General features: G+C 36.8%; 1 long non-coding RNA gene and 1 pseudogene across 1 annotated transcript; one reads left to right on the forward strand and one right to left on the reverse strand.

Moving 5' to 3' along the window:
• Positions 1–11: 11 nt before the first annotated feature.
• On the forward strand, positions 12–10084 carry LOC123598108. Its single transcript, XR_006712395.1, has 3 exons — positions 12–21; positions 9645–9648; positions 9975–10084. It is a non-coding gene; the product is annotated as an uncharacterized LOC123598108 (long non-coding RNA).
• A 186-nt stretch (positions 10085–10270) lies between these two features.
• LOC123598107 lies at positions 10271–12201 on the reverse strand (annotated as a pseudogene).
• Positions 12202–27743: the final 15542 nt, after the last annotated feature.

Raw genomic sequence — 27743 nt, forward strand, 5'->3', positions numbered from 1 at the left:
CTTCTTTATCCATAAAATAGAGTTTTTTTTAGTTTATTTTGAGAGAGAGAATCCTAAGCAGGCAACATGCCTAATATGGGGCCCAGTGCTGGACTCCGTCTCACAAACCATGAGATCATGACCTGAGCTGAAATTGAGTTGGACACTTAGCTTACTGAGCCTCCCAAGAGCCCCCATGAAATAGAGTTTTGAAGGGAGAGAACTTCCCTCTAGATTAGGTGTTGCTGAGAAATGAATCCTCCATTTATAATTTTACTTGACTGATGATTAGAAGTATTTTCCACAAAACTGCTTCTGACTCTGTATGTTTCAAACCTTATTTTTCCTCCATCCTCACATACCTTTGGGGCTGGGAGTTATAGGACATGTTCACATTACAGTGTGACTTCTGGTCTTGCACTTTGGTGTCATGTTGCAGGCACAGTGGTCAGTAGGAGTGTTCCTGCTCTGTAATGATGAGCAATAACTTATGACACATGAAAGTAGTTGTGAACCACATAAAGACACTCCACTAAATATATTGCCAATTCAATGTTTCCTGGATTCCAAGATGCAGGGAATATATCTTTCATAAATTTTTATACATTTTATAAAAATGCCTGACTCTGGAAACACATTGTTAGGGGCCTTGAAGCTTAAGCTTTCTTAGTTTAAATCATTTCCCTGGGCATCATTAAGGCAGACTGAAAGGGAGTGGTTAGAAAAAAGGAGGACATAGCAGGAGAAATGGGGGTGAAAAACCCCAGATGGAGAGAGTTTTAAGGAACAGATAGCCAACAGTAGTATATTCCAAAGAAAGCCTAAGTGAGATAAGGACTGGAAAGAATCCTGGTAGATACAAAGTCATTGCTGACCTCATTGTACATGGGAAAATATTCTATTTGTTTCTCCTGTCTCATTCCTCTAGGCTGGCTCCTAAAACCTACAGGAATATGGAAGGTGATTCTATAAGCTGGCAAACATGACTAAGTGTCCTTTCTTTAAAAAAAAGTTTATTTTTAGATAAAGAGAGTGTGAGAGTGAATGGAGGAGGGGCAGAGAGAGAGAGAGAGAGAGAGAGGGAGAGAGAGAGAATACCAAGCAGCCTCCACGCTGTCAGTGCAGAGCCTGACATGGGGCTTGATCTTACTTACTGTGAGATCATGACCTGAGCTGAAATCAAGAGTTGGATGCTTAACCAACTGAGCCACACAGGTGCCGTAAATATAATTAGATATTAAGAATTATATGTTAAGATAATAATCTTAAGATGAAAGAAGCTTCCTGAATCCTGAGAATATGAAAGAAATATGAATATGAAGAAAGTTTGGGAAATGGTCCTATTACTCAGAAGACCATTACATTGTTTGATTAGAGAGCCCCAAAAGCAGCTACCTAAATAACAGCCCCACTAGGTAATGTGTGGTGGTTGCATATTTGCCCCACAACAAATTTCCTTAAACATGTTGATATATATTTTCATATGTGTATTTTTTTAAATGTAATGTTTATTTTTGAGAGACAGAGAGGCAGATGGACAAAGTGTGAATGGGAGAGCAGCAGAGATAAGGCAGATACAGAATCCAAAGTAGGCTCCAGGCTCTGAGCTGTCAGCACAGAGCCTGACATGGGGCTCAAACTCACAAACCATGAGATCATGACCTGAGCTGAAGTCATGACACATAACTGGCTGAGCCACCCAGCCACCCCCCTTTTTTTCATATGTTGTGTTTTTCATCTGTAGAAGTCTCATTGGTCTTTAAAAAAATCTCACATATTTATCCTCTTCTTGTTTATATTTTCTTCTCCCTCTTGAACATAAGGATCATAGTTATAATTATTTTAATGTCCTTTTCTGCTAATTTCAACATCTCTATAATTTCTGGATCTGTTTCTGTTGTTTGATTTTTCTTCTGATTGTGGGTCGTATATGACTGGTATTTTTTTATAGGGTACCAGACTTTGGGAATTTTATATTATCAGGTGTTAGTAGATTTGGTCAAATTCCTTTCAGTGGTGTTTCAGACTGTTCTGGTATGTAGTTAAGTTACTTCATTCAGTTTGACCCTTTTGAAACTTGCTTTTAAGCTTTCTTAGGGCAGATCCAGAGAAGTATTTAGTCTAGGGCTAATTTAGTCTCACTACTAAGGTGATAACTCTCCTGAAGACTACCCAATATCTTGAATATTAAGACATCTTTCCATTCTGGTTGGAGGGGACACAAAATATTTTCTGGCCCTGTGCAAGTTCAGGTAATTGTTTGGTTCTATTGGTTCTTTGCCTGGCCTGGAGCTGTTTCTTCTTATGCATGTGGAGATAGTCATACTGTATCTATCAAGATTGGAGGGGACCCCTCCGCACTCTCTCTGTGAAGCTTTCTCTTCTTTGGCATTCTTTTCCATGTCTTTTAGCTTCCTTGGCCTCCCTGTGCTCTGATCTCTGTGTTGTCCACCGAGTAATTTCGCTGATCTCTGTTTGGGTCACCCATGGTCTGTGCTTCTGCTTGGAAATCCTTCTATGCAATAAGTAGGACTCATCTCATCTGTTTCTATTTTCCAAGAGATCAAATCTCATGCTGCCTCTTGTCAAATGTCTGAAAACTATTTTTTTCCATATATTTTGTTTGGTCTTCTAATTGTTTAAGGTGAAAGGGTAAACCAGTTCCTGTTACTTCATCTTGGCTGGAAGTGAAAGTTCCCGGCAGTTGATATCTGATTGATGGCCAAGAGTAATGGTTTCTCCACAAATAGTCTTAGGATTTGTTGTTTCTTAAACACATAAACAAAGGCCTACCATGAAAATAACTTGTTTTCTACCTATTTCAAGGTCTAAACCTCACACAGTGGAACATTTTTCTTCTCATTATGTTGAGTGAATTTGTTTTGTTTCTTAAAGAATGAGTTTTCAGGAAGATCTGCAGAAAAGCTGTTTTGAAAGAATAAGTTCTGACAGTCCTTGGCCTCTTGAAAGAAATATTCTAAACAATAATTAGCTTTCACTGCAGAGTAGCTTTCATGAAAGATCTACACTGATTGTAAAATGTGTTGATGAACAAATGCAGACCCCTTATATACCTGTTAGTTTTATCCATATATTATCCTCCTGTGTTATTATAATATATTAAAAACAAACAACCCAACCAGTGAAATGTGAAATCATTTCCATTTTATGTGTTCACTGGCTATGAAAGAACTGACATGAACTGTAAATTACAAACCAGCAGCTTTCTAAATACTGTAGTCCCCTTGTGGCTATTATTTTTACAAGTAATTCCTGCTCTTGTTGAAGTAAGTAGCGATATGGTGAAGGCTCTGAAGGAGCACTCTGTCCAAGATGCACACATTGCACATATATGTTCCAAAACTGAATGAAACATTATGAAGGATTGAAGCCTAGAGACTATCCTAAGGAAACATTTCTTTTTCTACTGAGTCATTTTAGAAACAAATTTTATGGAATCCAATTTTTCTGCCCTGGCTATTTTTATATGGAAATTTCAGAGTGAAAAAGTCACTTATAGTTTTGAATAAATTTCATATTAGAAAGAGATTATTTCACTGAGGAATTAGGACAAGGGAATGCTCTATTGGCCAGATGCAGAAAATCATTCCTCTTTTATTTGTCAAATGTGTACTATGTGTGAGACACAGTGATGACACTAGGGAATTCAAACCAACCAACTAACCAACCTTACTTTCTCCAAGAGAAATGACTACTTTGAGTTTTATTGCCTTTTGAATTGCTTATTTAATATTAAACAGTGGATTTTTTTCTCCCTTGATTTATAGAATGACATGGAACAGATGGCAATTCTACATGATATAACATAAATTGATCTTCAAGGTTGTATTTTCATCTATCACTACAGCACTTTTGCCTTTCTTTTTTTTTGCCTCTTAAAAGAGAAAAATAAGAATTCTTTCCATTAGCCATGCTTGTTAAAAATTTAGGGCTACTTTTAGTGTTCAAGCAAAAGCTGCATTATGCATTACTACAACACTTTTTAGATTTTAAAGGTACGAGGCATCATTGCTTGCTATTTGGCAAAGTTCTGTTGGGCTGTGTTAAGTTCAGTTTCTATATTGGCCTTATCTTCTTTGTATCTTGATCTCCTCTCTGTGCAGTTTTGACCCATACTCTTTTTCCCTGGCTTTCTGTCTGCTTGGCTGTTCCAGTTTGAGTCCTAGCTCAATTAAAGTATTTTGGCTCTTGAACCCTTCTGCATCACTTCCCAGTAGATGATTTGCTCACTCCTGGCACGGAATTTTCTTTGGTTGGCTGTCCCCCTAGTGGCTACTCATTTTTCTACTCCACCCACCACTGGTCTTTGGCACAAGCCTGAGAAAATGTAGCTGTGTACCTGGAGGGAGTCTGCAGCTAGAATCAGGTAAAGGCCTCTAGCTACTTTCTTCCAAAATGGGTTTGCTACTTACAATGCTTTTGTATTGTTCATGCTTTCATTTTGTATTACTACTTCTGAAAACTTTTGGGCCACATGTACATTGGATTTATCCAAGACCTCACAACTTGACTCTAAAGAATGAAGAATGGAATCTGAACTCACTATCAACAATCTCCTAGTTTATTTTGGTCAGTGTATCTCCACAACTTTCAAGCCACCAGATATCATTTAAAGATCTGCCTTACTTTGATGGGGCACCTGGGTGGCTCAGTCAGTTAAGTGTCTGACTCCTGATTCCAGCTCAGGTCATGAACGTACCCTGCATTGGGCTCTGTGCTGACAGTGTGGAGCCTGCTTGGGATTCTCTCTCTCTCTCTCTCTCTCTCTCTCTCTCTCTCTCTCTCTCAAAATAAATAAATAAACATTAAAAAAAAGATCTGCCTTACGTTGAGTACATTCTTTTAATGTTACATCTATTTAGGTATTTGATTAATTAGAACAGTGAAAAAAAGTGCTAGTTTGGATATCTTACTCTTTTTTCTAAAAATTTTTTTTTAATGTTTATTTTACTTTTGAGAGAGAGAGTGAGAGAGGCATGAGTAGGGGAGGGGCAGAGAGAGGGGAACAGAATCTGAAGCAGGCTCCAGGCTCTGAGCCATCAACACAGAGCCTGACATGGGGCTTGAACTCACAGACTGGGAGATCATGACCTGAGCTGAAGTCGGACCCTTAACTGACTGACCCACCTAGGCACCCCTATCTTAGTCATTTTCTTAGAACAACAGCCACTAAAATAAATGTGGATGATTGACTCATCAAAAACCTCATTAGAATAAATTAGCAATAACTAGTAATAATTGATAGTTAAGTTGAATAAAATAAATTAGTATACACGTATTGAAAACCTACTCTATGGCTCACACTGTTAAGAGCACGAGTAAGACATGGACTTTGCTCTTTTGTAGTTCATGGTCAAGATGGGTAGGTAGACTGTCAAAAGACAATTTCAACAGAGAAAGACAGATATATGTTTTCACTCTTCTGTGGGTCCTGAGAAACTTAACAGAAACCCATGGGGGAGGGGAAGGAAAAAACAAAAAAGAGGTTAGAGTGGGAGAGAGCCAAAGCATAAGAGACTCTTAAAAACTGAGAACAAACTGAGGGTTGATGGGGGGTGGGAGGGAAGGGAGGGTGGGTGATAGGTATTGAAAAGGGCATCTTTTGGGATGAGCACTGGGTGTTGTATGGAAACCAATTTGACAATAAATTTCATATATTAAAAAAATAATAAAAAAACAAAACAAACAAACAAACAAACAAACAAAAACCAAAATAACAATTTCAAGATGTAGATAGTGTACACCACTAGCTAGTACTACTAGTACACAATTGGGAGGGGAGGGATGGGCCTCCAATCCAGTCTGCGATTTGAGGGATTGGGACAGGTGAGGAAGAAAGGTTCCTAGAAGAAATGATGATTCGATTTGAGTCCTGAAGAGGAGTAGAGTTATCCAGGTAAGGAAAATAGGGAATTATAGGAACAAGCACAAATGACTTGCCCTGAGTAAGAAAGTCTTGATCTCTCACCTTCTAGAGTGAAATGACTTTGTTGTAATATTATATCTTAAAATGTACTTGAATTTTGTGTAATACACTAAAATATATCCATGCTAGTATCAAATATGTTTTAAATTCTTTACAATTTTAGTATAATCATCATTCCAGGAAAATGCTCCATATTTATCCTGTGATTTTTTTTTAATTTTTATAACCCTGGCAAATCATCAGACACTCTTGTGAAAATTAGAATCTCACTTTGAGAAGCTTTGGGAAACACTTAAGAATGCTAATTATGGATTTATACTGACCTAGTTTGAATCCTGGCTTTATTTCTTCCTAAATTGACATGTCACTTAATCTATCTTAAACTTTAAGTTAATTTCTTCAAGCATACAATGGGGATTCTGAGGGATGGAAATGAAAGCATGTATACAGAGAACCTGTTACAACATACCATTCAGTTCATGAATGGAGATTATATGGATTTCTTGAAGTTGGGGAACATGTCTGTCTTGTTCCTCCTCTGTATGTTCAGCACAATGCCTGACACCTAGGAGATACACAGTAAATAGTTACTAGACTGATGAAGCAAAATCTCATTATTTAGAAATGTCAAGACTCTTCATTTTAATGTCAGCTTAGAAGTTTAGAAGGGTGTCTGAAAAGTTTATTGAACTAGGTCTCAATAAATATTTCCTAATTGCCTAATTTGATGAATGACTTCATTTGGTGCTTGTGTTCAGAAAACGAGGACTGGATAGAATGTGGGCTGTATAAATCCAAGACTAATCCTAAAGCATGTGCTGTAGTACTTGTGCTCTCTTATCTACTGTAAGAAATGGCTAAAAAATGCTGATGCAGAGGATCGCGTGAAATAAATATGTAGATTAATGAGTGAAGACCCTAATAACCGCCACTCAGGTCAAGAAATTGCATTTAGGCTCCTCAGGAGCCTCTGTGCTACATCTCAGTCACAGTTCCCTTCTTTCTTCCAAAGTCACCACTGACTTTTACAGTAATCATTTCCTTGAAGTTCTTCATGGTTCATACAACCATGAGCCAAGGTGCATCCCTAGATTTAGTAGTTTAGTATTGTCAAATAAAAGAAAAATTGGTGTGTTTTTTTAGTCTCCTTTAACCTACAAATTCTTCTTTTATTCCTATTTTTCCCTTATAAGTTTTCTTTTGAAGAACTTGGTCTGTTTTGCTTGACCTCTAGAGTTTCCCCATCTGGAGTTTACTTATTGAAGACTCATGGTGCAGTTCAACTTGTTCCTTTGTTTCCTCTATTTTCTGCAAATATGCAGCTGGATCCAGAGAAATTATCAGACTGAGGTTCTAACCCTTTGACAAGACTATAGATGCTGATGTTTTCTTTATTCTTATTTTCTCTTTTTTGTTGAGGTATAATTGACATACAGCATTATATAAGTTTCAGGTACACAGCATAATGATTCAATATTTGCATATATTGCAAAATGATCACCACAGTAAGTCTAATTAACATCTGTCACCATACATAATTACAGAATATTTTTGTAATGAGAACTTATAAGATTTCCTTTCTTAGTAACTTTTTTATTTTTTAAGTTTTTAAAAAGTTTATTTATTTTGAAAGAGAGAGAGAGAGAGAGAGCACGTGCAAGCTGTCAGGGGCAGAGAGAGAGGGAGAGAGAGAATCCCAAACAGGCTTCATGCTCAAAGTGCAGAGCCTGACTTGGGGCTCAGTCTCACAAATGGTGAGGTCATGACCTGAGCTGAAATCAAGTTGGATGTTCAACTGACTGAGCCCCAGGCACACCTTGTAATTCTATTTTAAAATTTTTGATAACCTCCATACTGTTTTCTTAGTGGCTGCACCAATTTACATTTCAACTAATAATGCTTGAGGGTTCCCTTTCATCGCCATCCTTGCCAACACTTACTTCTTGTCTTTTTGAAAATAACTATTTCTGACAAGTATGAGATGATATAACTTTGTGGGTTTGATTTGCACTTCCGTGATCATCATGATGTTGAACATATTTTCATGTACCTCCTGGCCATCTGTATGTCTTTTTTTGAGAAATGTCTATTCAGATCTTCTGCCCATTTTTTAATTGGATTGTTTGTTTTGCTGTTTTCTTTCATTGGGAGGTATATCCCAATTTTATCAGCTTGATTTTCATCAAGTTTTGATTTTCTTTGATATCAGTAGCTTTTAATGCTCAAAGCCTTAACTTATTAATTCAGTGGAGATATTCTAATCTTATAATTTCTTTTTATCTCATAAATGAAATACTTTTATAAAGCAATACTTTGTCTTTTCAACTATTTGTTGCCATTGTTTCAATTTGTGTAAGAAAAGCAGAATAAATCTTTTGATCCCTTATCAAGACTAGAGTGCCTTTCCCCTTTTTATTTCTTTTTATTTTATTATTTTATAGTTTATTTATTTATTTTGAGAGAGAGAGAGAGAGAGAGAGAGAGAGAGAGAGAGAGTGAATCAGTCCCAAGCACGTTCTGCACTGTCAGCACAGAGCCTGACTCAGGGCTCAAACCTATGAATTATGAGATCATGACCTGTACCAAAATTGAGAGGTGTATGCTTATTTGACTGAGTCACCCGGGCACCCCTTCCCTTTCCCCCTTTTTAAGCCATTATTTAAGATAATAAATTTGTTCTTTATCATTTTTTGAATTTATAAAAATATTTAATAAATATTTAATAGTTTCTAAAAACTTTAAACATATTTTATGAGTTTCAACCCATTGCAATTCTTTTCCTTTTCTTTTTGAAGTTTTAAAGTTGTGGTTTATTCCATATAATGAAATAGCATGAAATCCATAAAATTGTGTTTTTAAAAAAAATTGAGTATAGTTGGCACACAATGTTACATTAATTTCAGGTGTACAGCTTAGTTTTTTTGACAAGTTTATATATTATACTATGTTCACCACGAGTATAGATACCATCTGTCCCATTTCATTGCTATTATAATATTATTGACTGCATTCCTTATGCTCTGCTTTTTTTCCCTGTGACTTATTCCATAACTGGAGGCCTATATCTCCCTTTCCCCTTCACCCATTTTTCCCAACCCCCAAGCCCCTGTCCCTCTGGCAAGCATCAATTTGTTCTCTGTATTTATAGTTCTAATTTTGCTTTTTATTATTCTTTAAAATTCCATTTATGAGTGAAATCATATAGTATTTATCTTTTTCAGTGGATTTATTTCACTTAGCATAATACTCTCTGGGTCCATCTATGTTGTCTCAAATAGCATGATCTCATCTTTTTTTATGGATGTATAATATTCCATTGTATATATATGCCACATTTTCCTCATCCATGTGTCTGCTGATGGATACTTCGGTTGCTACCATGTCTCAGCTATTGTGAATAATGCTTCAGCAAACAAAGGAGTGCATACATCTTTTTGAGTTAGTGTTTAAGTTTTTCCTGGGTGAATACCCAATAGTGAAATTATTGGATTATCTGGTATTTTTATTTTTAATTGTTTAAAAAATTTTTTAAAATAAAATTTCAATTAATTTTATTTATTTATTTATTTATTTATTTATTTATTTATTTATTTTTATTTATTTATTTTAGAACAATGGAATTTTATTTTGATGAAAAACTTGAGTTTACAATCATTTAGTAAATGAAGAGCAAACACTTCATTTTCCTATCCCATAACTCTTAAGAATAAAAAATTAGTGGGGTGCCTGAGTGGCTCAGTCAGTTAAGCGTCTGACTTTGGCTCAGGTCATGATCTCACGGTTCATGGGTTTGAGCCCCCTGTTGGGCCCTGTGCCAACAGCTCAGAGCCTGGAGCCTGTTTCAGATTCTGTGTCTCCCTTTCTATCTCTGCCCCTCCCCCACTCATGCTCTGTCTCTGTCTCTCAAAAATAAATAAACATTGAAAAAAAATTTTTAAAAATTAGTAAGTAAATATCTGAGCAGATTAAGGGTAAGGCATGTTCACACTTCCTGCATGTGACTCACTGTAAAAGGGCGAGAACAGCAGTGGGGAGAAAGAAGATATAGGCATTGAATCTCATCCTAACCATTCAAATAAGCCCAATGATAAATACTCATTTTTTTTGCTCATCATGGGCAGCAAACTATATACATTTTACTGAAGGAATACTTTGATAGAAGCACTTATTTCAGTTATATTGTGCATCACAACTATAAAAATGGCTTGAACAGTTCCATTTAACCACCATTTATAAAATGCAACTATGTAATATTCTACATTTTACATGGGGTGTGAAAAGTGTCAATCTAAGCTGAAAAGACCCCACCTGCCAATTTTCCCCACTTCTGAAAATATCTATGTGTATGAAAAAGGACAGTCCCCCATACAAAGAACCAATTTCACAAACCTACTGGTAAGCAAATACATTTGTATAACTGGAACCTCAGGATGCTAGAGTTGCATTCATTTAAAAAACCATTCAGCTACCTTTGGTCTTTAAAAAAAGCCTCCAGTGCAATATCCTAAACATTGTTATGTGCATCTCACGATGAAGAGCGTGGCCTTGTAGTGCAGAATGAGAGTGCGACGTCACCGTGAAGGGTAGCATGTGATGGTTTCAAGAACATCAGCATCACAGCATTGGATTCTGTGCATCAGGACTGAGGTCATTGTTGCCAGAAGGGGGGTGCATCAGGAGAATATCCGGCTCGTCCACTTGTGGAGTCGGGTGCATGACTACCAGCTGGTCCTGGGGAATGTCTGTGGCAGCTGCTGCAAGGTTGGTGATAGATTTACTTTTTACACACTGAAAGTCTACATGCTGACTCCTTCCTTTTTCCTTTTCCCAAGACATTCAAATAAAGGGTCTTTGGACATGGTTGTAAATCACTTCTGGGGGGACGCCAGGCCTTTTCTTTACTTTTTCTTTGTAGGTAGGATAACCTTCTATTCCCAATCTAATCTTCTTAAGACCACTCTCCTTCAAAACTGATTTGGCCACATCTCTGTTTTCAATGTACTTGAAAAATCTATATAATTTTTTTGCTATCAATAATTTGTGAATACTCTTCTCCCATCTGTGGTGGATACTCTTCATTCCAATCAACCACATCATCATTGGTAAGCACTACTATGTGGCATTCTCTTTCCCCACTCTGGGCACTAGCTACCGTGAGAGGCAGGATCATTTCTCCCAGATAAAATTCAAACTGTATACGAGCACCATCATTTGATAACTCATGCATTAGGGCACTGAGATCTCTACATTTAATAGCGCTATATTCAAAAGAAATACAAAGATAGTCGCATGCTTCTCTCAGTTCAGGAACAGATATGCCATCAGGACAATGGATTATTCCTTTTTTGTAGTAATCCAGAATAGCTTGAAACACAGTGGAGCCAATTTCCTCTGCCACTTCATAGTCTCCCTTCTCATTGGGACGTGTAAAATTAGGTTCTCTGCCAGATCCAAACATCCTGCCCAACATTGTATTTGGCTGTGAAGTAAAAATGGATGGGTCTACAACAAATCTAGTGTTATCCACTATCAGTGTTACTCGTTCCAATGTTCTTACATTCCGAGCTCCTTCTTTTGCATTTTCATATATAAACACCATCTCCCCAGATGTCTTACAGGTACCATCTGAACTTGACTGACTACTGTTTCTGCTGCTGTTCCCAGCACTGCTACTAGAATCATTTGGAGATGCCTTCTGAAGACGAGGACTGCTTGGATGAGAGGAACTATGGTCTTTTTCTCATTTACATGGTGCTGTTGTGTTGGAGAAGTAACATTTCTTTAAAAAAAAATTTTTTTAATGTTTATTTTTGACAGAGGGAGAGAGAGATAGAGCATGAGTGGGGCAGGGGCAGAGAGAGGAGACACAGAATCTGAAACAGGCTCCAGGCTCTGAGCTGTCAGCACAGAGCCAGACGTGGGGCTCGAGCTCACAGACCATGAGATCATGACCTGAGCCGAAGTCGGATGCTCAACCGACAGCCATCCAGGACCCCACAGAAGTAACATTTCTAATACAAGGAGTGAGTTGAGATTCCGTTCTTTCATGAGATGAATCTTGTGATCTGTCACTTGACCTTCATCTATCTCTTGATCGTTCATGTTCCCCACTAACACCATGTAGACTCATTTTGGTGTGGTCAACAACTCCTTTAGCAACACGTGCGGGAGTACTTGAATGTTTATACAGTTTACGAGATCTGCTATGCAATTTCTGATTCCAGTTCTCTGGATCACTGGAGTCACGGGTCATAAGGATGAGGCTCTCCTGCCATCCCACTTTAAGCTTCCTCACAGTACTGCTCTGAAAGCATATGTAGTACCCATAACCTGCAGTCCCTCTTGAATGTCCAGGGAGGACCTAGGTGAAGGCGGGAGCCAGCGAAACCTCTGCTTCCTCAATTGGGTCCCTCTGGAGGTGTCTGTGGCAATGGCCACTCAGGTGGCTGCCTCAATTAATTTATTTTAATACCAGTATAGTTAACATACAATGTTATATTAGTTTCTGGTGTACAATGCAGTGATTCAACAATTCTGTATGTTACTCAGTGCTCATCATGATAAGTATACTCTTAATTCCTTTCACTTATTTCACCCATCCTTGCACCCCCTGACGGCTCCTCTGGTAACTATCAGTTTGTTCTCTATAGTTAAGAGTCTGTTAGTTATTTGGTTTGCTCTTTTTTCCTTTGTTCCTTTTTTTTTTTAGTTTTTAAAAATGTTTTTATTTATTTTTGAGAGACAGAAAGAGAGAGACAGAACATGAGCAGGGGAGGGGCAGAGAGAGACACAGAATCTGAAACAGGCTCCAGGCTCTGAGTTGTCAGCATAGAGCCTGATGCGGAGCTTGAACTCACGAACTGGGAGATCATGACCTGAGCTGAAGTCAGAGGCTTAACTGACTGAGTCACCCAGGTGCCCCCATTTGTTTTGTTTCTTAAATTCCACATGTAAGTAAGATCGTATATGGTATTGGTCTTTCTCTTACTCACTTATTTTGCTTAGCATTATACTCTCTAAATCCATTCATGTTGTTGCAATGGCAATATTTTATTCTTTTTTATGCCTGAGTAATATTCCATTTGTGTGTGTGTGTGTGTGTGTGTGTGTGTGTGTGTGTGTGTGTGTACCACATCTTCTGTATCCATTTGTTTATCGATGGACACTTGGGCTGCTTCCATAATATGTCTATTATAAATAATGCTGTAATAAACATAAGGGTACATATCTTTTGAATTAGTGTTTTTGTATTCCTTGGGTAAGTAGTAGTGGGATTACTGGATCATATGGTAATTCTGTTTTTGATTTTTTGAGGAATCTCTACATTATTTTCCATAGTGGCTGCAGCAAAATGCATTCCCAACAATAAGGCATGAGGGTTACTTTTTCTTCACATCCTCACCAACACTTGTTGTTTCTTGTTTTTTGATTTCAGTTATTTTGATAGGCATGAGGTGATAGCTCATTGTGGTTTTGATTTGCATTTCCCTGAGGCTGAGTGATGTTGAGCATTTTTCTCATGTATCTGTTGTCCATCTGTATGTCTTCTCTGGGAAAATGTTTATTCAGATCCTCTGCCCATTTTTAATTGGATTTTTTTTGTTTCAAGTTTATATTTAAATTCTAGTTAATTAACATATAGTGTAATATTGGTTTCAGGAGTAGAATTTAGTGATTCATCACTTACTATAACACCCAGTGCTCATCACAACAAATGCCCTCCTTAATACTCATCACCAATTTAGTCCATCCCCTACACACCTCCCCTCCAGCAACCCTTAGTTTGTTCTCTCTTAGTTAATAGTCTCTGATGGTTTGAGAGTCTCTTACCATTTGAAGGAGAGTCTCCCTCTCCTTTTTCTCTTCTTTCCCCTATGTTCATCTGTTTTGTTTCTTAAATTCCACATATGAATGAAATCATATGGTATTTGCCTTTCTCTGACTTATTTCACTTAGCATAATATACTCTGGCTCCATCCATGTCATTGCAAATGGCAAGATTTCATTCTTTTTTATGGATGAGTAATATTCCATTGTATATAGATACCAAATCTTCCTTATCCATTCATCAGTTGATGGACATTTGGACTCTTTCATAATTTGGCTATTGTTGATAATGCTGCTATAAACATCAGAGTGAGTGTGCCCCTTTAAATCAGTATTTTTGTATCTTTTGGGTAAATACCTAGTAGTGTGATTGCTGGATCATAGGGTGGTTCTATTTTTAACTTTTTGAGGAACCTCCATACTGTTTTCCAGAGTGGCTGCACCAATTTGCATTCCCTCCAACGGTGTAAGAGGGTTTCTCTTTCTTTGCATCCTTGCCAACATCTGTTTCCTGTGCTGTTCATTTCAGCCATTCTGACAGGTGTGAGGTGGTATCTCATTGCAGTTTTGATTTTCCCCTGATGAAGAGTGATATTGAGTGTTTTCTCATATGTCTGTTAGCCATGTATATGTCTTCTTTAGAAAAGAATCTGTTCATGTCTTCTGCACATTTCTTAACTGGATTATTTGTTTTTTTGGTGTTGAGTTTGATAAATTCTTAATAGATTTTGGATAGTAACACTTTATCAGATAGGTCATTTGCAAATATCTTCTCCCATTCCATTAGTTGCCTTTTAGTTTTGTTGATTGTTTCCTTCACTGTGCAGAAGCTTTTTATCTTGGTGAAATCCCAGTAGTTCATTTTTGCCTTTGTTTCCCTTACCTCCAGAGACATGTCTAGTAAGAAGTTGCTATGGTCAGTGTCAGAGAGGTTATTTCCTGTGTTCTCTTTATGATTTTACTGGTTTCCTGTCTCACATTTAGGTCTTTCATCGATTTTGATTTTTTTTTGTATGTGTATGGTATAAGAAAGTGGTCCATTCTTCTGCATGTTGCTGTCCTGTTTTCTCACCACCATTTGTTGAAGGGACTGTCTTTTTTAAATTGAATTGTTCTTTTGGTGTTGAAGTGTATGAGTTTTTTATATATTTTGGTTATTAACCCTTTATCAGATATATCATTCACAACAATCTTTTCCCAATTAGTAGGTTGTTTTTTGGTTTATTGATGGTTTCCTTCACTGTACAAAAGCTTTTTATTTTGATGTAGTCCCAATAGTTTATTTTTGTTTTTGTTTCTCTTGCCTCAGGAGACATAATTAGAAAAATGTTGCTATGGCTGATGTCAGAGAAATTGCTGCCTTTGTTCTCTTCTAGGATTTTTATGATTTCAGGTCTCATGTTTAGGTCTTTAATACATTTTGAGTTTATTTTTTGTGTATGGTGTTAGAAATTAGTCCAATTTCATTCTTTGGCAGGTAGCTGTCCAACGTTCCCAGCACTATTTATTGAAAAGACTGTCTTTCCCCATTATATATTCCTGACTCCTTTGTCATAGATTAATTGACCATTAACATGTGGGTTTATTTCTGGGATCTCTATCCTATTCTATTGATCTGTGTCTATTTTTGTGCCAGTAGCATACTTTTTAATTACTAAAGCTTTGTAGTATATCTTGAAATCTGGGATTGAGATACTTTAAGCTTTTTTCTTCTTTCTCAGGATTGCTCTGGTTATTTGAGGTCTTTTGTGGTTTCATAAAAATTTTAGTATTATTTGTTCTAGTTTTGTGAAAAATGCTGTTGGTATTTTGATAGAAATTGCAGTGAATCTGTAGATTGCCTTGGGTAACCTGGACATTTTGACAGTGTTAATTCTTCCAACCCGTGAGCATGGAATATGTTCCCATTTGTTTGTGTCATCTTTAAATTCTTTCATCAATGTTTTATAGTTTTTGGAGTACAGGTCTTTCACCTCATTGGTTAAGTTTATTCCTAGATGTTTTATTTTATTCTTTTTGGTGCAATTGCAAATGGTGTTGTTTTTAAAATTTTCATTCTGTGACTTCATTGTTAGTATAGAAACATGCTGATTTCAGGATATTAATTTTGTATCCTGCCACTTTACTGAATTTGTTTATTACTTCTAGTAGTTTTTTGATGGAATCTTTAGGATTTTCTATGTGTAGCATCATGTTGTCTAGGAATAGTGGCAGTTTATCTTCTTTACCAGTATGGATGCTTCTTATTTCTTTTTTTTTAATTTTTACAATGTTTTTATTATTTATTTTTGAGAGAGAGAGAGAGCAAGCTGGGAAGGGGCAGAGAGAGAGAAAGACACAGAATCCAAAGCAGACTCCAGGCTCAGCACAGAGCCTGATGCAGGGCCCAAATTCATGAACTGCAAGAGCTGAACTGAGCTAAAGTTGGATGTTTGAGCCACCCAGATGCCCCTTCTTTTTTCTTTTCTGGTTAAGGTGGCTAGGTCTTCTAGTACTATGTTGAATAAAAGTAGTGAGAGTGGACATCCTTGTCTTACTCCTAACCTTAGATAGAAAGCTCTTAGTTTTTCACCATTGAGGATTATATTAGCTGTGGATTTTTCATATATGGCCTTTATTATGGTAGGTATGTTCCCTCTAACTCCATGTTGTTGAGAGTTTTTATCATGAATGAGTGTTCAATCTTGTCAAATCCTTTCTCTTCATGTATTGAGATGATCATATGATTTTTTATTTTTTGTTAATGTGGTGTATGATGTTGATTGAATTGAAATATTAAACCACCCCTGCATCAAAGGAATAAATCTCACCTGATCATGATGAATGATCTTTTTAATGTATTGTTGTATATGGTTTGCTAATTTTTTTTGAGGATTTTTGCATCTATGTTCATCAGGGACATTGTCCTGTAGTTTTCTTTTCTTGCAGTGTCATCTGGTGTTGCTGTCAAGATAATGCTGGTCTTGAAGAATGTATTTGGAAGCTTTCTTTCCTCTTCTATTTTTTGAAATAGTTTAAGGAGAATAGGTTTTAACTTTTCTTTAAATGTCTGGTAGTATTCACTTGTGAATCCATCTGATCCTGGACTTTTGTTTTTTGGTATTTTTGGATTACTGACTCAATTTCATTATTCATATTCAGTCTGTTCATATTTTCTCCTCCCCCCCTGGATTAGTTTTGGAAGATAGTATGTTTCTAGAATTTATCCAGTTCTTCTAGGTTGTCCAATTTGTTGTCACATAAGTTTCATGGTATTCTCTTACAATCTTTGGTATTTCTGTGATATCATTTGTTCTCTCTTGTTTCTGATTTTATTTATTTGGATCCTCTCTTTTTTTCTTGATGAGTCTGGTAAAGGGTTTGTCAACTTTTTTAATCTTTTCAAATAACCAGCTCTTGGTTTTATTGTTTCTTTTCCTATTGTTTTTTTTGTCTCTATGTGTTTTATTTCTGTTCTGATCTTTATTATGTCATTTCTTCTATTCACCTTGGCCGTTGTTCTTCTTTTCCCAGTTTCTTTAGCCATAAGGTTAAATTGTTTGAGTCTTTTTCTGTTTCTTGAGGTAGTCCTTATTGCTATATACCTCCCTCTTTGAACAGCTTTCCCTGTGTCCCAGAGATTTTTGGACCATTGTGTTTCCTTTTTTATTTGTCGCTATGTATTTTTTTATTTCTTCTTTGACCGCTTCATTGACCCATTTGGTTTTTCTTAGTCTCCATGTATTTGTGTTTTTTTTTCTTGTGATATAGTACTACTATTGCAGTCAGAAAAGATACATGGCATCTTTTCAATCTTTTTAAATTTATTGAGGCTTGCTTTATGGCCTAATATGTGATCTATTCGGCAGAATGTTCCATGCACACTTGAAAAGAATGTGTATTTGTTTTTGGATGGAATGTTCTATATACTTCTATTAAGTCCATCTAGTCCAATGTGTCATTCAAAGACATTGTTTCCTTATTGATTTTCTGTCTGGATGATCTATCCGTTGACGTAAGTGGAGTGTTAAAGTCTTCTACCATTGTTGTATTATCATCAGTTTCTCTCTTTATGTTTGTTAATGTTTGCTTTATGCATTTAGGTATTCCAGTGTTGAATGCATAGATATTTACAATTGTTATAGCCTCTTGTTGGATTAATCCTTTTATCATTATGTAGTACCCTTCTTTGTCCCTTGTTACAGTCTTTGTTTTTTTTTTTTTTTTATTATTTTTTTTTCAACGTTTATTTATTTTTGGGACAGAGAGAGACAGCATGAACGGGGTAGGGGCAGAGAGAGAGGGAGACACAGAATTGGAAACAGGCTCCAGGCTCTGAGCCATCAGCCCAGAGCCCGACGTGGGGCTCGAACTCACGGACCACGAGATCGTGACCTGGCTGAAGTCGGACGCTCAACCGACTGCGCCACCCAGGCACCCCTACAGTCTTTGTTTTAAAGTCATTTCATATCATACAATTATTGCTATCCTGGCTTTTTTTTTTTCCACCTCTATTTGCATTGTGAATGTTTTTCCATCCCTTCAGTTTCAGTCTGTTTGCATCTTTAGGTCTGAAGTGAGTCTTTTGTAGGCCACATATATATGAGTATTTATTTATTCTTTCTTTCTTTCTTTCTTTCTTTCTTTCTTTCTTTCTTTCTTTCTTTCTTTCTTTCAATCCATTCCACCATTGTCTTTAGATTGGAGCATTTAGGCCATTTACATTTAAAGTAATCATTGATAGATATGTGCTTATTGCCATTTTTAAAGTTTGTTTTTTGTAGTTCCTCTTTGTTCCTTTTTTCTTCACTTACTCTCTTCTTTGTGATTGATGAGTAGCTATAGTATTTTGTTCAGTTTTCTTTCTCTTTATGTTTTGTGTATCTATCATAGGTTTTGGGTATGTGGTTACCATGATGTTCATATATAACGTCCTATGTAAATAGCAGTCCATATTAATTTGATGGTCATTTAAGTTCAAACACATTCTAAAAAAAACAAAAACAAAAACAAAAACAAAAGCAAAAACAAAAACAAAACAAAACCCAAAAAACAAACAACCAAAAAAAACCTGGAAAAATACTTTTTTCTTTTCCTTTTTCTTCTTTTCTTCCTTTTTTACTCCCTTCTCCACATTTTATGTATATGTTGTCATATTTTACATCTTTTATTCATATTTTTCTTATGTCTTATTATGGCTATTTCTATTCCACTTAAGTCCCTTTAACATTTCTGTAAGCCTGATTTAGTAGTGATAAACTCCTTTATCTTTTGTTTGGGAAACTCTATCTCTCCTTCAAATCTGAATGATAACCTTTCTCGGTAGAGTATTCTTGGTTGTAGGTTTTTTACTTTCAGCACTTTGAATGTATCATGCCACTCCCTCCTGGCTTGCAAAGTTTCTGCTGGAAAATTAGCTGATAGTGTTGTAGGTTTTTCCCTTGTAGGTAACTTTTTTTGTTTCTGTCTTGCTGCTTTTAGGATTCTCTCTTTATCTTTAAACTTTGACATTTTAATTATTATGTGCCATGGTGTAGACCTCCTTGGGTTCATCGTTTTTGGAACTGTGCTTTTGGACTATTTCCCTCCTTAGGTTATGGAGGTTTTCAGTTATTATTTTTTCAAATAAGCTTCCTACACCTTCATCTCTCTCTTCTTCTTCTGGGACTCCTGTAATGTGAAAGATTTCTTGGACTTTTTAAATTCTTTTCTCTTCTTGCTGCTCAGCTTGTGTTCTTTTCATTACCCTGTCTTCCAGAGATTGTCAATGTGTTCTGCATTCTCTAATGTACTATTGATTACCTCTAGTGTGTGTTTTTCTTTTTATTTCAGTTATTATATTCTTTACTTCTGATTCGTTCTTTTAAACATTTTCTATCTCTTTATTGAAGATCTTACTGGGTTCTTCTATTCTTTTCTCCAGCCCAGTGAGTATCTTTATGATCATTACTTTGAATTCTTTATCAGTCATATTGCTTACCTGTTTCATTTAATTCATTTACTGAAGTTTTTTTCTTATTCTTTCTTTTGGAGCATATTCTTCTGCATCCCCATTTTGCTTGATTTCCTGTATTTGTTTCTATGGATAAGGCAAAATGACTACTTCTCCTAAGTGGAAGAAGTGGTCTTGTGTACGGTGACCTCTATGCAAACTATGTATGCTTGGTGACTTTTGTTGACTGACTGAATCACAGTGAGTCAGATCCTGCTCCAGGCTTTTAAGGTGCATGGGGAGAGAATACTCCCGTAGTTCTTGGGTCCTTTGGAACCACAGCCTTTTTTTTCCCTGTGTCCCAACATGGCTAGTGCTGGTGTGGGCCTGTGGACTCTGGGTTCCCTGAAGTTGTAAGCTCCCTGTGATAGCTGGACCCACTCCTTATGGTGTCAGGACCCTGCTCTGGTCCAGGTTTCCATTGTGGGGTGGGAACATAAACCTTATCATTCTCCAGTACCACTGACCTGGAGAGCCTTCCCATAGTTCCTTCACTTCTTGGCAGGGTTCTAGTGTTTTCTGTCTTATATGCTAGTTGTTCTTTTAAACCACAACTATTTTTCTGTGCCCAAGGACAGAGGGATATGTTCTAGGTCTCTTAGTACTATCCCTTCCCACTGCCACTCACAGTGTTGGGGGTAAGGGTTCCCTTTGTTACTGTGTCTCCATCTCTCCTATTTTTCTCTTGCCATTCTCTTTGTCTTTGGTTATTTAATAGCTGTTAAGTCAGATCTCAGTTCTTCTTCAGGAGGAATTGCTCTATTAACAGGTGTAATTGGGTGTGTTCTACGGAGGAGGTGAGTTCAGAGTCTTCCTACATCACCATCTTGAGCAAGAAACATGCAATTATATTCTTTATTGAAGCTCAAATTACCCCATCATTGACCAGTGATATCCTCTTGAGTCCTATTGATAACTTCCTTGCTCTCTGGTATGTCAAGATATTCCAGGTTCTTCTCGTACATCTTCTGTCCCAGACTTTGAATCAACAATTTCTTCAAGAAATTCTGGCTTCTTTTAATGGAAAAAATTTCATTAATAGGAATTTTACTACTGTGTCGATCAGTTTCTAGGCTTCTTTAGTGGACAGTTAGGGCATACATACAAAATATGTGTGTGTGTGTGTTTGTGTATGTATACACAGATATGTTTTTTATTAAAATAAAATACCTCATGGAGTTATTTCATGTTTAGTGCTTGTTTTCTGTACACAAGCTTTTTTAATGAGGCAGAGTAGAGAAGCTGGTTAATAATATGCCAGCTGACTCTGCAACCACTTGATTAAATAATGGATACTGAAGACTTTCAAATATTTGATATAACAATGCACAATTACCTCTAATATGCGCATAATGCTGTTAATAGGATATCATTTATATACACTTGAAACTTCCAAATGTTCAAGTGGAAAATGTAGAAAGACCATAAGGATGTTTATTATAGGCTATGCTTTGGTTTTGTGATTCAAATTAACATATCTTCTTATAACAGTATTGTATATGGTACAGTGCTGAATAAATAGCAATTCTGTAAACTCTTTAGCTACTCGTTCATCATTTTATTATTCTCAGTACCTAGTATAGTGGGCTTGGTAGACACACAGTAGCTGCTTAACTAACATTTGTGAAATGAGTTAAGTATTGGTGCTGGTAATATACCAATGAGTAAGTTGTGCTTTCTTGGCTCCATCCTCAAAACATTATTTGCAGGCATTCACATTAGTTTTACATACTTTATTGGATCTGTCTGACCTGAGATAGAAGGTCAATTAAGAGCTTTAGTAGGTTATGGATGGACCTTAACCTAAGAAACAGTGTTAAGAGGCTCTTAATATTATCATCAGTGTCTGTAAATTTCCTAAATGTAGTCTGTCTGTGTTTTGTACTTTGTATTTTTTCATTACATCATAAAGGTTAATTTGATGAAACGGATGATGGAAATGTGTTTTAAGGCTAACACTAATTAAAAATTAAAAGACAATGTTGATGAATAAAATATGCAAATTGCAATGAAGTTAGATCTGGTATCAGAGAGGATGTTAACATTTTACATTTTTCATTAAATGGCTTTTAATGAACTCCTAAGAGGGTAGTCAGTCACTCTGCAAAGCTATGTAAAATTAGTCCATCAGTTGCTGGGAATTTTTTTTCAGAAATTATTTAATTCTGCTACTTTTGCACATAGAATTTTTTCTTTTAGCTTAAGACTAAATTATTGGGTTTTTACATGAGTTAAATTAACTATCTCCCATATCCCCTTTAACTATGAGGATATTTCTTTGTTTTTATCTGGTGACTTCAGACATTTTGGTTAATATTGGGAAACTGTAAAATGCCTTGGCATTTTCAGATTTGATAAAGTAGAAAAAGGAAAGGAAAGGGGAAGAATTGGAGTCTCACTGTGTGTGAAGATTAAAGGGAAAAAGGTGACTTGGCTCTTTCCATTTATCCTTCTGTTTATTTATTTATTTATTTTTTAAAAAATTTTTAACGTTTATTTTATTTATTTTTGAGACAGAGAGAGACAGAGCATGAACGGGGGAGGGGCAGAGAGAGAAGGAGACACAGAATCCGAAGCAGGCTCCAGGCTGTGAGCCATCAGTCCAGAGCCCGACGCGGGGCTCGAACTCACGGACCGTGAGATTGTGACCTGAGCCAAAGTCGGACGCTTAACCAACTGAGCTACCCAGGCGCCCCTATCCTTCTGTTTAAATACTGCCACAAGTGAACTTGCACTGACAGTGGACCAGAGATCTGTTGTTTTGCTGTTTAACTAGGAGTGTGGGTATTTTTCTGCAGAGCTTTGGAACTCAGAATCTAATTACTTGGTACCAGAATCTTGTGTTTCCTTGGGAGCATTTTAAGTTTAAGTATCTTAAATTACCTTTGAATTTGATAAGGTCACATCAACAACTGAAACATCAAAGCATTTATTGGTGTCTCAAACAGCTTCCCTATAATCTGTACCTGGTCAGCTAAGTGTTTTACTTGAACCATATAATGTTAGAAAGAAATTGAATTATTTGCCAATATTAAAAATTGTGAGTTATTTTTAATAACCTCAAGCATGAATTTCTGGTACTTCTTGAAACATCAGACATTCGACAATGATGGACCCACATTTTCATAAAGCAACTATTGACTGGAGGTGAGTACTAGAGTTGTTCCAGGCTCTGTCTCTTCTTATGGTCTCTCTGATGTTGACACTGAGGGTCAATCACCACTTATTAAGAGAGAAATAAAACATTGTATTCTTATATCTGGCATCAGTGGCAAAGTAAAAGATAGATAAAGAAGGCTGCATATGTCAAGAAAAATGGGAGAGAGCAAAAGGGAATATTTTCTGTGTGTACACATAAGAAATAGATATTCCATGTATTTAATATCGAGATATGTCTGTTTTGAAAGAATACAACTTAAACATTTTTTAGTGTTATTTATATTTGAGAGAGAGACAGACAGACAGTACATGAGTGGGGGAGGGGTAGAGAGAGACAGAGACAGAATCCCAAGCAGGCTTCAGGCTCTGAACTGTCAGCACAAAGCCCTACACAGGGCTTCAAACTCATAAGCAGTGAGATCATGACTTGAGCCAAAGTCAGATGCTTAACAAGCTGAGCCACCCAGGTGCCCCTGAAAGAATACAACTTTAAAAGGTCATTAGGAAGTAAATCATCCTAGGACTGTGACTGATACCAGGTAAAGACAACTGATAAAAAAGAAAAACCTAAGGATCTGATAAAGGAACTGACATACCAGTAGGGCTTCTTTTGGAGTGTTAACAAAACAGTTGCAGATACTTTGAAATTCTAATTGAAACAACTGTGTGGTAATTGAAACAACTGACCCAGTATGAAAACTTTTTGCAGATAGTAAAAAGTTTATAAGATTTTATTTATAAGATTATCTACCAAGTGTGGCAGAAATTTTTTCCCAAACAAAGGAAAGCATTTACAGATAGAAGCCTATCTAGAAATACTGCTTCTGAGTGTAGGAGCATTTGCAGAGTTTTTAAATTGTAGCTGATGAGAACACAGATATAAATAATACTACCACGTTGTCTGTATTTATCTTGGTATTGAGGAAAATTTAGTTGTGACTGAAGAACTTTTAGATATGGTACCTATGACAGGTATAATATCGGGAAACAGTTTATTTTTCTATGTTGAGAATAATCTTCAAAGGTTTAATGTAGAATGGTTAAAATTAGTTAAGTGATGGGGCTCTCCAAAGGTCATGATTAATTTATATTTATTATAATATTATAAAATTTAAGTCCAAGGTGGCAACATTTTACAAGAATATGAAACTTAAGTCTATTCATTCTAACATCATCAGGAATTGCTTTGGTGATAGAAGTGAAATAGAATAAATGCCATTGACAAATGTACTCATGGCATGGACCATGGAGAGAGTTTAGTCACAGTGACTTAGATGCCTGATTGATGGTCTGTTGGAGGTTAAATACCATAGTTGTGGCATTGTGCTGTAAAGATTTGTGCGTAGTTTTGAAAGAAATTGTTTTTTTAAAAAAAAACATTTCTATTTATTTTGAGAGAGAGTAGGGGAGAAGGGGAGAGAGAGAGAGAGAGAGAGAGAGAGAGAGAGAGAGAGAGAGAGAAAATCCCAAGCAGGCTCCATGCTGTCAACGCAGAACCTGATATGGCACTGGGTCCCACAACCATGAGATCATGACCTGAGCCAAAATCAAGAGTCAGATGTTGAATGGACTGAGCCACACAGGCTCCCTGAACGAATTTTTTTTATGTTATCTGAGGACTAACTGCCGTGACTCATCAAGAATGAGAGGAATAAAGATGGATTTGGCAAGATTAAATAGCAAAGCACCATTTTATTACCCATCAAATGTGGGCTTTTCATATACTCTGTTAGAAGACAAGAGCTAGACCTGGATCTGAGGCTTATTACTTTCTGTCCCCAAGTGTAGTTACTTAATGATGCCCAGTAGATTCTTGTTCACTCAGCAGCAGGGAGACATGAACCATGTTTTATATCTTAGTGACCAGAGAAGCAGAAAATCATTGAAAGACAAAGACCAAACCTGTGTTGCTCTTTACAGTCAGTTGGGTATAGGGGCACCTAGGTAGCTTAGTCGGTTAAACATCTGGCTTTGGCTCAGGTCATGATCTCATGGTTCATGGGTTCAAGCCCTGCATCGGGCTCTGTGCTGACAGCTCAGAGCCTGGAGCCTGCTTCAGATTCTGTGTCTCCCTCTCTCCCTGCCCCTCCCCTGCTCACACACTCTCTCTCAAAAATAAATAAACACTGAAAAATTTAAAAAATCAAATCAGTTGGGTATATATTATATCTAATATATAGGAAATAATACAAAAAATGGTAAAGCAAATACCCATGTACTTACCATTCAGCTTAATACATAGAACTTCTGTACTCCCATCTCACCTACCTTCTCTCTCAGAGCCCAGACTTGATCAGGATCTTGATTTTGAGTTTTCATTCTCTTGATTTTGTCTATAGTTCTAGCAGATACTCATGTATCCCTAAACAATATATTGTTTACATTTCACATTTTTGAGCTTTATGTAAAGGTAGTCATGCTGTATATATCTTTTGGTGACTTGCTTTTGCTCAACAATCTGTTCTTAAAATTCATTCATATCGATGCATGCAGTTTATTCATTCTCACTTGCATAATATACCTTTGTATAAACACAAATCCCATGTCTATTTCCATGTTGATGGACATTAGGGATATTTCTTTATTCCTCTCTGCTAAAATAAGTGAGGATATTATTTCAGTGGAATGCCCACTGTGTGTGAGGCACTGTTTTAGATTCTGGGTATACCTCAGTGAACAAAAGAGACAGAAATCCCCACTCTTATTGAACTTATATTCTAGTTGGAAGACATAGACAAAAAAAGTAAATTATATGATTTGTTAGAATGTGATAAGTATGATAGAGACAAAGCAGAGACAAAAATAAGGAGTGACTATATTGGGGATAGAATGGAGATTTTAACAGCGTTATCAGAGAAGATCTCATTAACAGTGTGCATAGTTTGGGGGTGCCTGGGTGGCTCAGTCAGCTGAGCATCCATCTCTTCATTTCAGCTCAGATCATGATCTCACGGTTTGTGGGTTTGAGCCCTATGTTGGGCTCTGTGCTGACAGTGCAGAGCCTGCTTGGGATTTTCTCTCTCTCTCTCTCTCTCTCTCTCTCTCTCTCTCTCTTTCTCTGCCTTTGCCCTGCTCACATTTTTTCTCTCTCTCTCTCAAAATGAATGAATGAATGAATGAATAGAGAGTGTGAATAGTTGAAAATGGATTTGGGGGTGACAGAAGGAACTATGCAATGATCTGGGGAAAGAATGTTACAAGCAGAGGGGATAGTGCAAAGACCTTGAGGGGGTTGCTTCCCTCATATTTCGTAAGTATCTCCTGGTGCACATGTGCAAGAGGCTTTCAAATGTGTGTTACTAGGCATGGAACTTGTGGATCATGGGCTCTGCAGTTATGTGCATTCTTTTTTTTTTTAATAGAGAGAGAGAGCACGAGCGAGCAGGGGAGAGGGTAGAGAGGAAGACAAAGAAAGGAAGAATCCTAAGCAGACTCCACACTCAACACGGAACCCCATGTGGGGCTCCATCCCACAACCCTGGAATCATGTCCTGAGCCAGAATCAAGAGTGGTACACTCAACTAACTGAGCCACCCAGGCACCCCTGTACATTCTTAATTTGACAGGTGTATTGGTCTGGTCTCTGTTGTAGCACCCAATCCTCTCTCTCTTTAGTTTCCTTTTCCCCTCATTTCATCTTCTCCTTCTTATATTAGTTTGGAAGTTATACACTCTATTTCTAAACATTTAGTGTTTACCCAAAACATTCAAACATGCATACTTAACAAGTCTAAAGTTGATCAATGTAAGTATTATCTTTGTGAATAATATAATGTTAAACACATTAAGTCAAATATGCCCCTCCATTTTATATGCTGTTTTTGTGCAGTATTTTAGTTGTATCATAAAAAAAAAAATCACTAGTTAAACACTATTGCTACTGTTTTAGACATGTATACTCTTGTTTTATGCATTCAATGCTTATTCAGATTTCCCATATATTTTCCAATTTCTTTATTCATCATCCCTTCTTACATCTCAAACCTTAACTTGGGATCATTTTTTTCTCCTTGCAGCACATTCTGTAGAATTTCCTTGGCTGGGGGGAGAGTGTTGATCACAAACCCTCTCAGTTTTTTCTAACTTTTGGGAAACAATTATAGGCTGGCTTGAGGAGTTGAGTTGCCTTTGTATAATATGGTCAATGCATAAGTCACTTTTCTTGGCTTAAACAGCCTAGGTGGCAGCAGTGAGGTATTATCTGAAATATGTATTGTTTTAGGGGCGCCTGGGTGGCGCAGTCGGTTAAGCGTCCGACTTCAGCCAGGTGACGATATCGCGGTCTGTGAGTTCGAGCCCCGCGTCAGGCTCTGGGCTGATGGCTCAGAGCCTGGGGCCTGTTTCCGATTCTGTGTCTCCCTCTCTCTCTGCCCCTCCCCCGTTCATGCTGTCTCTGTCCCAAAAATAAATAAACGTTGAAAAAAAAAATTAAAAAAAAAATATGTATTGTTTTAAATGAAGCCACAATGGAATCTTCTGGAAACGTGTGCATGGGTGCAATTTGGTCAATATAGAAAGTTGTATGTTCCACCTACCTCTCTTTATGGGAAACAGTAACTCAAAAGCACATTGCCCAGGCACGAACTCTGTCAGCTGCAGGATTGTTGGGGAAAGCATGATAGTTTTGGTCCCTGTGTAATGAATTCCAAAATATTCCCCAGATATTTAATATATTCTGCTACTTTGAGAGTGAAAGAAAGATTTAGAAATACCTTATCTTTAGGTAGAAAATTAAAAATTTTCTATTTTCTTCTTGACTAAAAGCAACCATTGTGTTTTAAACTTCATTGGTTTTGTTATCACCTTAATTAAGGAAGAAGAAAGAAAGGTGAGGTAGGGTAATATAAAAATCTGAATGCT

This window comes from Leopardus geoffroyi, chromosome C1 (genome assembly GCF_018350155.1).
Source record: "Leopardus geoffroyi isolate Oge1 chromosome C1, O.geoffroyi_Oge1_pat1.0, whole genome shotgun sequence".
Lineage (NCBI taxonomy): Eukaryota > Metazoa > Chordata > Mammalia > Carnivora > Felidae > Leopardus > Leopardus geoffroyi.